The sequence below is a fragment of the Phalaenopsis equestris genome, unplaced genomic scaffold, assembly GCF_001263595.1.
Source record: "Phalaenopsis equestris unplaced genomic scaffold, ASM126359v1 Scaffold000036, whole genome shotgun sequence".
Taxonomy (NCBI): domain Eukaryota; kingdom Viridiplantae; phylum Streptophyta; class Magnoliopsida; order Asparagales; family Orchidaceae; genus Phalaenopsis; species Phalaenopsis equestris.
In genome coordinates, this window is record NW_018164478.1 from 1,366,217 (window position 1) to 1,379,172 (window position 12,956).

Genomic DNA, 12,956 nt, shown 5'->3' on the forward strand with positions numbered 1-12,956 from the left:
CCGACATTAATTGAGGGTTATCGTCGAATTTGTGTATGTTTCATGTGTGTTTTTTTCGCATGTGAATTGGGGTCGATAATGTAACTTTCGACTTAATGGCATCCAAAATATTCGCCATAATTTATTTGGGTCGTATTTGCATCTCATTAGCATCAGTTATTATTGAGGCTGCACATGCATTTGAAGTTGTGTCTACAAAATCGGACTTTAAATTTATGCATCGGTTTACCGTCGAATTTGTCACAAATAATATCATAGAATAACGGAAAATGATTGACGATTGTGTGTCAGGGTATTCAACGCAGATAAGACGCAAACCAACTACACAAAAAAAAAAAGAATGATTACATCTGTACAACCTACACACAAAAAATAATGCATCAAATATCAACAATAGAATTCGTCAAAAAAATCCATCACATAAGTTCAAAGCAATCCTGAAAAATAAAAGAGAACAAAAAAAAAACCCCTACTTCTCATCTCCCTCCTCCTCCTCTTCATCCTCGTCCTCCCCCTACTAACGCTATCAATAGCTTGCCTCGACGATTTGCTAAACTATAGATAATGCATGTTATGGAATCCTCAACCCTATGTTGGCCTTGTAACATCTGTTCATGCAAATGGCGAAGCTCTTCATTCATGACAGCAACTTGTTTGGCAAGAGTATCTTGGTCTGGTTATGACGAGCTCAGAAACATGATTGAAACATGATAGATCTTGGCCTCGAGGGTTATGCCCTTCACACTGAGGCAATAGACCCTCCTCCTCTTCTTTCCCGCCGCCTGAGTCCGCAACTCGAACTCGAACCGCACAGTGTTATTGGTGGAAGTATGGGGCAGAGAGGCCAAGCACCTCTCCTGAAACCACTCAAACTTTTCATACATACTTAAAACCAATGTTTAATTGCCACTTTAAATCACAAGAGTAGAAATAAAATTTTAAGGAATTTTTTTTTACTTACATTCAACTGCTGGGAGTGCTCGGAGCCCACTTTTGCGACTTTGTGCACTGATGGGTTCGAACATGCAGCTCTGCAACGAAGGGCTCAAAACTTAACTCCTGGCCCTTGTAGTGTAGGAGATTGACACTTGTAGCGTAGGAGATTGGTTAGCACCACATAATTACATCAAACATTGAATTTTTAAATAATCTAAAAAATCTTACTAGTTTTCTGTAGTATTCTGTATTGGTGAATGATCCTCCAATATTGAGCGCAACTCTCTTGGCTCACTCTATAGCCCAATTCACCCTGTTCATCTACCACTTCCTCTCATAATTAGAAGAGCCTCATGCTGTGGTCAATTAACCCTAGAGCTCCTCACCAATCCATAAGGGCTGCTCGTCCTTTCGGTAAGTTGTGGTGAATATGCCCCCAAGTTGTTGCCTCGAATCTCGAAGGTTCGATGGATCTAGTGGTGGGGCTCTAGCTGCTATGTGAAAGACCTTGCAACGTAAAGAAATAATTCATGTGTGTTAATAAAACATAATAAATTGAATTTGCAATTCTGATTCAAATTACATGATCCTACATCAAACTCCAGCAAAGATCTGCTTCCAAAGGAGATATGACCGATCATATCTACTCTGGATTATCTCTGTGATGCGGGTCACGAGCATCTTATGGGAAATGAATTTTCTTAAGAAAAAATAGTTACAAGAAAATAAATAAAATGAAGAACGAATATAATCTAATGTTAAAAATAACTGATGAGTCTCCCTCCAACAGTAAATGTAACCTCACCAGGGTAGAAGTCAAGAGGTCAGACTCATAAGGTGTGGTTAGAGCTTGAGCAATAGGTGGTACAGAAGAAGGTGTAGCTGTAGTAGGTCGGGCTACAATTAGTGGGGGTGTCGCAGCAGGTGCCGCAGTAGGTAGCGCAGAAGGTGTGGTAGTAACAGGTGGCACAGTAGGTGGGGGAGTAGGTGCAACAACATCAGATGAGGAAGTAGGTGGTGCATAAGGTGTGGCACTAGTAGGTGAGGGAGGAGGTGTTGAAGCAGTAGTAGAAGAGAATGACCCCTTCTTTCTGCTCCGATAGGTGGTCTCTAAGGTCCCTAGAACACGGAGTCTCTCAGGTGGCCGACCACCTGCAACACTTGTGATTATCTATAATAAGACAAAGACATTAAAAAAATCAGTACTAACAACTAAAATAATAATGAGCATAAATAAAGAGTAAACACATGAAGGTGCAAAACATTAAACATGTATTAAATATGCCTAAAACAAAAAAAGGTAAAGTAAGATATAAATAGCAAAAGTAAACATGAGAATGTACAAAATTAAAGTAAGATAAATGTCACAACTATGTCTAAAAACAACTAAAACTAAAAAGTAATGTAAAAGTAACCACTCATCCAAAATTACATATCATTGTTATTAAAATTCATTAGATGAACTCGTCGTCGTAGACAAACTTAAAATTTCTTCTACAGTCTCATCATTATTCTCATTAGGAATCTATTAAAAAATCCTCATGGTATCCTCTACCGCATACATTTTATCGTTTGTATCGACCTAAATGTGAAAATCTGACATGCTTTCCTCTTAATGAATGGGCACTCTAATACTTTGCAGCTCAATTATTTTTCTTGGTTTATTTTTTGTGAGCACAACCCAATCAACTTTATTCATTGCTCTTCTAGGGTATCAAAGATAATAGACTTGGGTAGCTTTGAGTGCTAAAACAAATGGTTCAAACTTTGCATATCATCTACTCACTTTGACTTTGATGATATCATTAGGGATAAGTGTTTGTGTTCATCGATTCAGAATAACTTTGAACCATTGGCAATTGAACAAGTATACAATGTGTGTAGTAAAAGAGAATTTTGTATGGAATATTTTTTTATTTTTTCTCTTTCACCCTCTTTATCTAAATCTATCAACACCACAAAATTGGTATGTCATCTCAACTGCATCGACCTTATAATATATTATGTAGTCATTAACACAACAATCAAACTTCTCAGATCATAACCCTAACTTTGATACTAACTTTTTTGTTATGTACAAGTCATTTGGTACTAAATTTCCAGTAGGGTTTATCTCTTTCAATAATATTGCTACTTGATTGAATGCTTCTCTGGCCATGTAAAAATTAGATTTGACGCTCAACATTCTCAGTGCGGCTTATAACTCCATATGTGTAGTGCAACCATCCCATAAGTTTTTCGCGCAACATTGAGTAAGTTTTAGAATTGTTGTGATTTATTGTTCGGTGTTTCACTTTCATGTGGAACACTCTCAACAAAATGAGCTATGCGAGCCTTATGAACCATTTCTTTGTATGTGTCACGATCATATTCATCTGCTAGAGGGTCATAACTTGTTGAGGCACCGACTTGATCGTACTTAAATTTTTGTTCTTGCTCACCATGTCCAATCAAGTACCAATAATTTGGTTTGAATCTCTTGCGGTAAAGATCCAACTTAACTTCTTCGGGTTGCAGATGCGCTTAATTTTTGTGCTTTACAAAAGGACAACAGAGTTCACCCTCTGAATAATAAATGGTCAGCTTTGATGCCACATGCACACATTCTTTAATACCATTTAAGAACTCATCAGTGAGTCATTTTTATCGGACAAATAATTTTTTATACATCCAAGCTCTCAAATTATGAATATCCATTTGCAGCATAGATGTAGATATACAGATTAGTACAACTATTATATAAAATAAAAATTAGTCACTACTGATCAATATGTACAGTGGATGAGTATGCTTAATGGTTCGAAGAAAATTACCATAGGAACCTCTTTGAAGTAGCACACTTCATATGGTGAAGCCGACACTATTTAGTCAAGTAGATCTCGGATTCCCAAGGCTCATAAGTTGGTTTGACATTTAATGTTACCAAACCATTTCTAAGAAATCTCTATCTAATCTTGTCTGCCACTCGATCTACGACAACCCTATCACATACATATCCATTTATCATTTTGTCTCTATGTTTCAAGCCAATCATACATCCACCTAAGCATTATCATCTTTGCAACAATTAACTTTTTTTTTTTATGATTCTTATTAAAAGACCAACATTCTATGTCATAGAGCATTGCATGTCTTAGCACCGTCATATAAAATTTTTCTTGTAGTCTTAGCGGTACTTTTATATAACACAATAGACCCGATGCATTCCTCCACTTCAACTAACCAACTTGAATTCTACTAATAACATTCCCATCTATATCACCATCACTATGAACAATGAACCTGATGCATTCCTTCACTTAAACCAACCAACTTGAATTCTACTAATAACATCCCCATATATATCACCATCACTCTGAACAATAGACCCGATGTAGTCCTCCACTTAAACCAACCAATGCGAATTCAATACAAATAACATCATATCACCATAACTTTGAAAAATATACCAAATGAATTCTTCCACTTCAACCAATCAACGTGAATTCTAAAATAACATCCCCACATATATCACCATTACTTTGAACAATAGATACAATGCATTCCTCCACTACTTCAACCAACCAAATTGAATTCTACTAATAACATCTCCATCTAGATTCTCATACATACCACTCAATACTTATGTATATACATAGCTAACACCTAAACTTCAATTCTTACATACATACCAAATTCTAAAATGAAAAAAATGGCGCAAATAGATTTAACTTCCTTGATGTTTCCTGATATGAGCAGAGCACAAGGATGAAGAATCTGGGTGTTCCAGTGTTCTCTGTTTTGTGCCTTCTCAACTAGCTCTAATGACAGTTGTATCCTGAAGGCTTGGTCAGGGAACCGGAAACGAGAGGGGCGATGGCAACGGCGAGGGTGAGGGCAATGGCAAGGGTCTCAACAGAGAAGAGAGGGACGGAGAGTGAGGATTTTGGGAGTGTGAGAGGGACAGGGTGCAAGGGTTTCGGGGGCGCGAAGAAGAAAATAAAATGAATGGTGCGGGATGGATATTTTAGTTCTTTTGTGTCAGACTTCTCATCATTTGTGTTTGATATAGTTCGACATTTTTAAGTAAAGTTTTTGCGTTGTTTTACTTTATGCAAATACGTCACAAGTATCGTTGTAGGTTTCGTCGTAATTAAAATGTCTTTTGCGTCTCATTATTAGAGTCAAATCCAAAGCAAACTCCACCTTAGATATCGAAAGCTATTTTTTACCGTTTCATGCCTGCAAAATCAGAAGCAAAAATGTGCGTAAGAAAAATCAGACACAAATATCTGATGCTATTATCAACATCTCCAATAGTGTCAACTTTTTGTGCTTGATCCCCCCCCCCCCCCCCCCCCCCCCCCCCCCCCCCCGTGATTTCAAGCCACCATCAATGGATTTATTTTCATTAAGTATATCTACTAAAAAGGGCTTTTCCTTTCATTCTTAGCTTTTATAATCTCTAGTCGCCATTTTCTAAACAATTATAGAGTGTATGAATTACTTCTCTAACACTTTTTATTCACACCTTCTTTGGTAAAATCTATTAATTCCGATTTATAAAAAATATTTTGCTTTTATGTTAAACCACCTATTTCTATAGGAAGTCATCTTAATTATTAGTGTGAGACTTAACTTTTCTTATTTTGAAAAATTCATTTTTTTATTATTATTTCACATGATTTATTATTGACTTTTTTTTATTATTTATACTTATTGAGATTTATTTATTTACTTTAATATGTTTGCTGGACTTTAATTCTAAATATTGCATATCATATTCGTTCAATTTGGGAACTTTAATTCTAAATATTTCTATATCAACTTTAGCTGCATGCGTTGATCTCTCATCACATTATATTTGTGAAGATTACATGCACTTATTATGAACTTTATTTATTTACTTTAAAATGTTCACTGGACAATCCCAACTCCCTCAAATTAATTGCAATATTTAAATTATGATAATTGCATTGTGCAGTTGCCATGATAAGTGAAGAGGACTAAACTCTCGGTGGTATATAAGAATGACATTGATATACAAGACTGGCAAACTCAACGGTCTAATAAATTGTGATATTTAAAGAAGGGAAATTGTATGATTTCAATTGATCTCTCACAGGGTTCTTGATAGTGGTCCGGTGACCAAACAATCCCAATAGTTAATGGCTAATTTTTAGGAGAAAATATTACGTGTGGAGTTCGGACGTTACTATACGTATGGACTCCAATCATGAATTGACGTCGGGTTCCACGAGAAATAATATAAGAATAAAGAAAGAAACAGATGTTAGTGATGTAGCCAGGGCACGTGTTTGTGAGTCGAAGCATGGCCTTGGGGCAAAGCATAAAGTATTTCCTCAATTTTCTCCTTTAACTTTTATGAGCATACAATTTGCAATAATGTAATTTCTTAAATTATGCTTTAATGTTTACTTTTTGTATAGATCATTGGGGAACATTATATTGAACATGATGTTGGGGCAGATGAAAATGTTGAAATCACAAAACCAAAACCAGTAATGATAGAAGCACTGTCTGAACGTGTTCAACCTGATGATGACAGGGTATGCATTAAATGTAATCATTGAAATTTCTCGACTCTTAGAATTGTACTTATTCCTAAATAATTTTTTTATTTATTTAATATGAAGCCTCAATCAACACTGCCAGTTGTTGAATTTCCAGCTAGAGGTGCCCTGACAAGACACATGGCTGAGTTGATTGACCAATTTTATGCACGATTCACAGATAGGTTAGTATTCAGTAAACAATTAGAACTCATATGTGTAGTTACTGATGTTGTTAACTTTGCAGTGATGATGTTGTGTTTAGTTTTGGGAATATCACAATGCCAAGAGGAAGTATTGATAATCTTCTGAACAATCAATACCTTTCAGATGATCATATCGATAGCTTTGCTTATTTGTTGGCAGAGAAGCAAAAGCTATGTCCAGATTTATACAAACAATTCTTGTTCATATCATCATTATATTGGGTGAGATAAAAAAAAAATTATGTTTCTTTGCAATATTGATAATGAATTAAAAAATTATTAGTATAAATCTAATAATAACATGTTTTCACTCTGCAGGGCTATTCAGAGTTAGGCTACATAGAAGAAAGCTTGATGTATGCTAGCCATATTTCTAGAAGAAGTGTTGATAATGCTGAAATTATTATAATTCCTATAGCAGAGAGACAACATTGGACTCTTCTAGTGGGAGATTTAAAGAAAAAAAATTGGCATCTATACGATTCGCTTCCAAATGCAGCACATATGGATATTTGCTATAAGATTGTAATGACATTATAATTAGAGATGAAGTAAATTGATAATTGCTTTCATAATTTAGTTTGTGAATTAATTTTTTTTATTGTTTATGCAGATAAAACAACTTGTTAAAGATTTTCCTGGGGCTTTCAAGTGGAATATTAAAACTTGGGAAATTCATGAAGTTGAAAGTCTACCTACACAAACAAACAAATACGACTGCGGAATGTTTGTGTGCAAATATATGGAATCAGTCATTTGCAGAGAACAAGTTAATTGGGTTGACCATAGAGATTGGGAAGAAAGAATGAATCTTTTCAGGGCTGAGTTTGCTTACTCATTATGTTTATTGGCACTGAAATAATCAAGGAGCATATGCTCAATGGATGATATGTATACCATTTACTATTGTAATTTCTACGTTTGTATTAGGGTCACCGTCTTCATAGAAGTGTTGATAATATGTCAAAAAATCATGATCTAAATGTTGTGTATGTATGGTTAACTAATTGTTTTTGCTTCCTTTTTTTCTCATTTTTTGTTTTAAAAGGAGTCGTCGGCTTGTCGATCGTCGTATACTTCCCTTATTTGAATAAATCTCCCTCCCGAATCAGATCAGTGATTCAAAGAGAAGAAAAACTGAATAAGAAGAGACATACGACGAAGTGATAAAAAAGAAAAAAAGTCAAACGTGGAGAGTCTACGTGCAATAAACCTCGTAAAGATATGTCAATTATGTCTGCCCAAACAATATCAGGCGGAAGCCCTTGAACCAATATTAGCAAAAGAAGTTTCTACGTAGACTACCCATAACATAAAGAATCGGGCGTACCTGTTATGGGGGTCAAGAGAACTCTCAGAGGAAGATGTTCCTATTGGTTAATTACTTCTTAGGGTATTACTAAGAATACACTTGATAAAAGGAGGTTCGCTTAGATTATCATGAACCTAGGGCAATAGATCATCAAAGGAAGGTTAGTCTGTATGAGAAAACCTCGATGCTTAAAAGCTTATGCTAAGCCATCAGGCAGAGAATGAGTCTCTCATATCCAAAGTGGGTAGCGGCTCATCGACATACAGAGCCCACAGAATAACCAAAATCATCTTAACGGGGAATCCCAATACATCAAAACACATCTGGGCCATAAGGGTAGATTACAAATCGTCGTATTTCAAACGGGCGGCAACTCATCAGCATCGGACCATCAAGATGATATCGATGAAGTCAAAGAGAGAAAGGGCTCAAGGGGCTCAACAAAATGAAGATAGAATGATCCTAGAAGGTATAGGTAGTTGGGTCTGGGTACCACAGATCCCAAGCCACTAGAAATCTAATTCTTTTCAGTCATGAAGGTAGTCGACCCAACACATCTTGAGATCATCAGTCAACAATCCGTGAATTTCGTCGTCCACGAGGACTTCGATAACTCTAAGATCAAATGAATGAAATTTAATCCTATGACTATGAGTTGGAGCCTCAAGAGGTGGGACTTACACCTGCCAAAAAGACAAGGATGTCTCATGAAAGGAAGAGAAGTGGAGATTTAGCTACAAAGGTGGAAATAGTCTAAAAAAATGACTTGTACCCTGTCTGGGTTGGGGAACCTTCTATCACCCTAGGCGCACTACACAACCATTTATATATAAAAAAAGTATGATGGGTCTGTCGTGTTTGAGAAGTACGGGGGCTTCTCCTCGGGACATGCAAATATGAATGCAATTATTTAGAAGTCTTTAAATAATATGGAGACCGTATTAATTATGACTGGGAGATAATCATGCAAGCAACCCTTTTAAAATACAGCCCGAAGGCCATGCGGGAAAAAAAGAGCCTACATTGAATCGTAATTCCCTGACACAACCACATTTATAAATAAGAAAAATATCCAAGCATGCAGACACGTAATAAGGTAAGAAAATAAGCCAAATCAAATAAATAAGAAAGGATGGTGTCGTTGGATTGACAACTTATCCAAAAAAAAGGCGAATGGGCTCCATGCACATGCCTAATTCAATACATCAATATCAAATGTAGGATTAAGATACGAGACACGAGCATCAACTCCTGATCCCCTCCATGTATTTCCCACCCAAACTTCGAACCTCGTGGTTATATCTTATTTCTTCTGTAGGACTCTCATAGACTCAAAAAGGTACATAGGAAAAGTAAAAAAAATGACTCGACCTACATGAAAACAAGTGCTAACGGTGAAAGACATGCAACGTGAAATAGGTTGTGTCTTATAATTAGGGGAGCTAATGACACCTGCAAGCAAAGGGTTAGAAAACCTTACAAATTCCTCCTTTTATTGTACCTATGTGTGTGTGTGTGCATATGTATAGGCATGACATCTTGCAGAAGAATGTCCTACTATACCACCATGTATATCAGACATGCGAGCACACAAAAAGCACAAAGCAAGAACGATGTCTAGCTAGGAAAACCAATGTAACAAAGAATAATAGTCAGTAATCAAAAGGTTTACCTAACAACATGGACCCTAGATTAGCACATCATCTAATAAAAAGTGTTCTAACCTAGCACCTAAGTGCATAGGGTAAAGTCTCCAGCTACGTATGACTTTGACAGGGTCGCGGCTCCATCCTAAAGATCCAATGAATCTAAAACACGTCACAGGAGAGTTTGTGACATTTTAAAATAAGTAGCCTCACATATAACTTTAAAAGTAAGCGGATAATACTTATAATAGTAAAAATATCTATTTTTTATACTTTTAAAATAATAGACCAATAATGCGAGTTCATGATGCATATGACGCGCGTTAGAACCCTTTGATCCTTCGCACAATCATACATGTTTCTTGCTCTTGCTCGTGATACAGAAACTCGCATTGTTTGTGAAAGTGTCCTCAAGGGTAGCACTCGTTTGAGTATCACAACCAATAAACGTGCCACTCTCTTAATGAGTAGGACAACCATTGAGGTAGATGAGCAAGCACATAAACATGCAAGAGGCGCCACACCGAAGTATGAAACAATCACAACAGGCACTCAAAAAGACGAACACACATCATGCAAATAAGCACAAGTATGCTACATGCAATATTACACACAAAAATGGGATGTACTGATAAAACAAGATACATACGAAAAGGAATTACACTTACCTGAGGACATGGGGTGTTATGCGACTAGCAGACACCGGCTACAAGTGAGTTTACATCGAGTAAAAGGATACCTATAATAAGTATTCACACCTTACCCGAGAGGCACTCACCAAGCACACATGCAAACATACAGGATACACAACAATCATATGACAAGAGCGCACCAAAGTGGTGAGGGTGAGTATGTCATAGAGGCATTGACTTAAAAAGGACGGACATGTCATGAAGCTAACAACCGAAATGAAAGGGTATACCGAGAAAACAATGACTCGAAGATGGGCATGGTGTGGCGAAAGCAGCCCGAATGAAATGGTGTGTCATGGAGGTAGTGACCCGGAGGTGGGCATTCTGTAGGGCAACGGGTGGTTGGTTGACTGGGTCTTAGTGGCCAGTCGGATCGAAGAAGCAGGTGAATTGATCCAGAGTAATCGATTCGACCCAAAAGGACGGGTGATTGTCTTGGGATGACCAATCGAACCCAAGATGGGTGATTGAAAGATATTAGTCAATCAAAACCAAATCATAAGATGATCGACCTGAGACAGCCGATCAAACCCAAAATGGGCGATTGACACTTAACGGTTGATCGATCCCAAAAGCCGATTGAACCCAAAATGGGTGACCAACATGTAGTGGTCGTTTAAACCCAAAATATAGGTTGATCAGCCCGAGATGATCGATCGAACCCAACGGAGGATAAGGGATCGGCCTAGGACAGTCAATCAACCTGAAGTGCTCACATATTCACACATATGATATGCAACATATGATCACATATAAAAATGCAACAAGATGGACATGCACATGTAATGAAACCTAACACATTCAACGACGCATCAAACTCATCCTAACGACCTCACGTTGGCACCTAAGCTTGACGCCCTTGGATTTGTGGCATAACCGCCTCCAGCTTTGGCGTGACAATGTGGAGGGCTTCCCCCTATTTCTCATATGGGAAACCCTCTACTCTTCGTAAGGCAGACTAGCTACAAAGCTTTTTCCATTATATGAATGTTTGCGATCTCGTATAACAGATTGACTACAAAGCTTTTTCCATCTTCTAAGTGTTAACTCAACCAACCTCTCCAAGGGAGGTTGAGAGCGCCAAATCTATGGGAAATTGAGATTTCAACCCAACGGGATTAAGACCTAGGGTTCACAATAGGGAATCACTCGGCTCCACATAGGAATGGTCAATACACGAGATTTCTAACCTAGAGCTTTCTCTAGGGAAAGCAACGATGCATCACATAGGCGATGCAGCCATGCCGACAAGTGTCGGTTGGCACATCCACCCCGCGTGGGTGATCAGACCCACGTGCCTAGACTGGACTGATCCTAGAGTTGGCTAAGAGTTAGAAAATCTCACCATCGTGACGGTAGCAAATGTAAGTACTCACGTAGGAAGAAGCTCTAAGAGATAAGCCCACGCGCCGACGTATCAAGTGAGTGCAAAAGGAGAGATATGCAAGTACCCAAAATAAATATCACAACAAAAGAAAATGAGACCAACACATACCGCTGTGGAAGGGGCAGAATGGGGTTTCAATACGCCACAATGCTATCACCGTAACATGATTGTTGCCCCGCCATTGGTCTGAGCTCCATCAATGGGAGATGGAGGCAAGGTCAGATTTGCTTGCCCTAAGCTCGGTTTCACATGAGCTAGAGAGATCTCGTGAGGAGCTATTTTACGAGGGGTTGTCGACATCGAGAGGGAGATCTGCGAGAATTGCCGGTGCGAAGGATTTCAGCCACGAGGAGGTTACCCCTAGGGAATCTCAAGAGATAGGGGATGAGAGACTTCACTATAAGGGATAACCACTTGAGCAGGGCTGCCAACGGGAGAGACTAACGGTGGGGAATTCACCGGCGGGAAGTCGATGAGACCGGGGAGAGGTCGCATGAAATAATCAAGAGAAGGGCTGCAACGAGGGTTTCAATCGAAGAGAGGAGGCAAGGCCAGTGGTTAGCTAGCGTGAGGAAAGACTTATCGGTGTTTAGGGTCGCCGGGGAGAGGAGGGAGGTAAGAACCACTGGCATTCGACACGATGAGGCGCAGGCTCGAGCGGAATCACCAACAGAGGCGTGAAGAGCTAGATAGGGCACACAATCTTGGCGAGGAAAGGAGGTCACTGATGGGCTCACCGGTGTGAGTTGATCATGCAAAGGCCGGTCACCGCCGACGGTAAAGTTGGGGGTGCTAGGGAGCTTAAGCCGAAGGAGAGGTCACGAAGAAACAAGGTAAGGACGACGCGATCTCTTTGGAACCGAGAATTGGCATGCAACACCGACCGAGGACCGTTAAAGAGGGAAACTGTTGATGACACAGCCGCGAGGTAATGTGAGTTTCGGCAACTATCGCGAGAGGCTAGGGCGTGCAATGAGAATAGCCAATTCAAGCTAATTTTGTGCGCGGTGTGACTAATTATATTCGTCGATCCGATCGGAGTCATCCAATCTGCAAAGTGTCGATCGACATTCACCCAATCGAAAGTCATAGTCTAGCTGAATGACACTAGATGTGTGCCCTCAATATGTGTTGAAAGGTCTCAAACAGATATCTCGAGCTACGAAAAACAACATATGTATGAAGCATGGCCTCGGTGCTCTTAGGTGGAAATCTCACACATGCG

General features: G+C 38.7%; 1 long non-coding RNA gene across 2 annotated transcripts; it reads right to left on the reverse strand.

Annotated features, from left to right (window-relative positions):
• Window positions 1–385: 385 nt before the first annotated feature.
• On the reverse strand, window positions 386–12,642 carry LOC110018731. Of its 2 annotated transcripts, XR_002293387.1 has the most exons (4): window positions 11,840–12,642; window positions 1,165–1,443; window positions 962–1,087; window positions 386–857 (listed from the first exon to the last, which is right to left on the reverse strand). It is a non-coding gene; the product is annotated as an uncharacterized LOC110018731 (long non-coding RNA). The 2 variants fall into 2 exon arrangements; XR_002293386.1 differs by lacking the exon at window positions 11,840–12,642 and having other exon boundaries at window positions 1,165–1,687.
• Between the last annotated feature and the right edge of the window lie 314 nt (window positions 12,643–12,956).